At 42.4% G+C, this 3,074-nt stretch overlaps 1 pseudogene; it reads left to right on the top strand.

Moving 5' to 3' along the window:
- The first annotated feature begins 351 nt into the window (after window positions 1–351).
- LOC107536685 (mitochondrial import receptor subunit TOM20 homolog pseudogene) lies at window positions 352–788 on the top strand (annotated as a pseudogene).
- The last annotated feature ends 2,286 nt before the right edge of the window (window positions 789–3,074 follow it).

Raw genomic sequence — 3,074 nt, forward strand, 5'->3', positions numbered from 1 at the left:
TTTTAAAGCCCTTCATTGCAAAAATATTCACAAAATATTTTTTTGTTCTTTCACCGTACTAGTCAGTAAATATTCATATTTATCATTAAGGAAAATAGGTCTTAAATTTCCATTCCCCTCCCAATTTATTTTTATATTAGTTTTGAGTGGTTTATATTTTCATAAAGTTATCATTTTACTCTGATTTTTTCGTAGGTAGTTTCAAATGCTTTTGCTAACGAGTTGCCAGGAGGTAGATTTAAAACAATAATGATCTGAGTTTGAGTGGTGCCGTCTGTTCTGAGGGCTCATGACAAACGGGTTCTTCCCGGGGTCCCTTGTCCGCCGACCCCTCTCCACAGTTGAGGAAAGATGACGGGCCAGAACAGTGCCATCGTCGCCAGTGTGTGTGGGCCCTCTTCATCGGGTACTGCATTTACTTCCACCGCAAGAGACGAGTGACCCCCAACTTCAAGAACAGGCTGCGAGAACGAAGAAAAAAACAAAAGCTTGCCAAGGAGAGAGCTGGACTTTCCAAATTACTGGACCTTAAAGATGCTGAGGCTGTTCAGAAATTCTCCCTTGAAGAAATCCAGCTGGGTGAAGAGTTACTAGCCCAAGGTGAGTATGAGAAAGGTGTAGATCATCTGACCAAAGCGATTGCGGTGTGTGGACAGCCACAGCTGTTACTGCAAGCGTTACAGCAAACTCTCCCACCACCAGTGTTCCAGATGCTTCTGGCTAAGCTTCCAACAATTAGAGAATTGTAAGTGCTCAGAGCTTGGCTGAAGATGATGTGGAATGAGAAACAAATGTCAACATAAAATCTCAATTAAAAATATTTTTAAAGTCTTAACTTGGAAGATGAATAGCTCTGGGGGAATATGGACAAATATACTTGCTATGGACTGTCCTACACTGAAATGTACCAAAGTTAATTTTTACTTTGTGTAGTTCCATTTGTCTTTTATTTATTTTTCCCTGTGAAGAGTGTATTTTGATAGAGAGCTTTTTATTTTATAGATACACTATGAGTTACTGAAAAATAAAAAAATTAAAAAAAATGATAAAGACTTGTTGATGCTTAAAGTTTAGAAAACTAAAGAGAAATGAGGGGGCTGAAAAGAGGAAGGACATTAAGAAGTACAAACTTCCATGCCCGGTGGCTTGGCTTAGCTTTGAGCATCAGCTTATGATCCAGGATATCTAGGTTCGATTCCTGGTCAGGGCACATGCCAGGTTTGCAGTCTCGATCCCTACTAGGGGATGTGTAGGAGGCAGCAGATCAATGACTCTCTCATCATTGATGTTTCTTTCTCTCCCTTCCTCTCTCTGAAATCAATAAAAACACATTTAAAAAAAAGTACAAACTTCCAGCTATAAAATAAGTCACAGGGATGTAATGTACAGAGTAGGGAATGGAGTCAATAACATTGTAATAACTATCTCTGGTGACAGATGGTTACCAGACCTACTGTGGTAATCACTTTATAAGGCATATTAATGTTGAATCACCTGAAACTAACATAATACTGTATGTGAATTATAATTAAAAATAAATTAATAAAAATAAAGAGAAAGGAGATGCTCTTCTTTGTAGTTTTCCTCTTAGATAAGTAAGATTCTTTTTTTAAAAAACTTTTTAATCCTCACCTGAGAACATCAATGTGAGAGAAAAGCATAAACTGGGCTCTCTCCCTCCTGGGAGCACTCCCACACCCCCCTTCCCCTCCCATGTTACCATTAGCTTTCTCACTCCCAAGCTCCAAGGACCCTTCCTTTGCCTCTATAATTTGTTTCCTAAGCCCATGTCTTCTAGGAATTACTTTTTCCACCTCTATGACTTACCAAATAAATGTTCTCTTATAGTTTGGGTCTTGGCTCTGAATTCTTTCTTAAGTTAGAATCCAAGTACCGAGGTTGCTGAATCCAAGCCCGGTCTGACCCCACCTGTCTAACACCCAGTGCCATCCCACCGCCTACAACATAATGGTGCCATGACTCCATTTGTTTCATCACTGGTAAGCCAGTCCTCACCACCTTGGCTTGGAGGACATGACTAACTGCATTCCCATTCTTCTCTGCATCTTTTCCTCTGGCTATGGGTTTTTCTCTCTCTTGGGATTGTCGTACTGTGTGGCAAGGGTCAAGCATTTAAAAGCTGTTAGGGCGCTGGCCGCTAGAAGACTCCCATGACAGGATGAGTTGGTCATGGACCAGGGTAGTTTGTACTAGGTACCCCGCTGACTGCAAGACAAAGTCCATGCACCCAGGAACACTGTAAAATCACACAAGGCCCTTCCCTGAGGCTTTTCCCTGTCAGGTGACTAGTTCCAATGGAGAGAGAGAGAGATCCTTGCCCTTTGACTGAAAGGATGTTCTTTTTCCCCCTTTCCATTCTTTCCTTTGTGCCTGGAGTTAAATTCAGGCTGACTTTCTTTGAGCTTTCTGAAATCCTCGAGATGGAGCTAGGGGTTAAGGGTTGAGAGACCCTAGGCTATAGATAAGAGTCAAGATAACAAAGGACAGGGGAAAAAATGGATGGCTGCTTTTGAACTTTGGCTTTTTAATGGGAATTGCTTTCTGAGGGTCTGAACAGGATCTTTTGCGGGATGAATGAGAGACTGAACTCATCTTGTTTGGAAAATAAGGGACACCCAGCAGTTTCTAATGTTCTGAGAGAAGGCCAACAGGGTTTGCCCTTAGGGCCTGAGGTGCTGTCTCAGTCTGGCCAGCTCAGCTAACATACATAGGTTACCAGGAATCTTCTCTGGTCCCTGAAACCAACTTCTATGAAACCCCCAGGGATAACTTAAACAGGGACTCTCCTTTCTTGTTGGGTGGCTGCTACTCTCTCTCCTAGGCTTCTTAAAAGACCAGAGCTTTTGGGACCATGAAAGGCAGGGCCACAGGTCATTAGCCCAACAACTGGAAACTAGAGTTGGCCCTAACCGGTTTGGGAATTTATCTGTCTCTCTGGGAACCAGTCCACAGTGCCTTGAGATATCCCTTTGGGTGAAATTTGACCCAAGTCCCTCCAGCTTCTTTTGTAACATAGCCTGGCCCCACTATAAAGTGGCCAATGGAGAGGCTTG

This window comes from Miniopterus natalensis, chromosome 6 (genome assembly GCF_054644295.1).
Source record: "Miniopterus natalensis isolate mMinNat1 chromosome 6, mMinNat1.hap1, whole genome shotgun sequence".
In the NCBI taxonomy this organism is placed as follows: Eukaryota; Metazoa; Chordata; class Mammalia; order Chiroptera; family Miniopteridae; genus Miniopterus; species Miniopterus natalensis.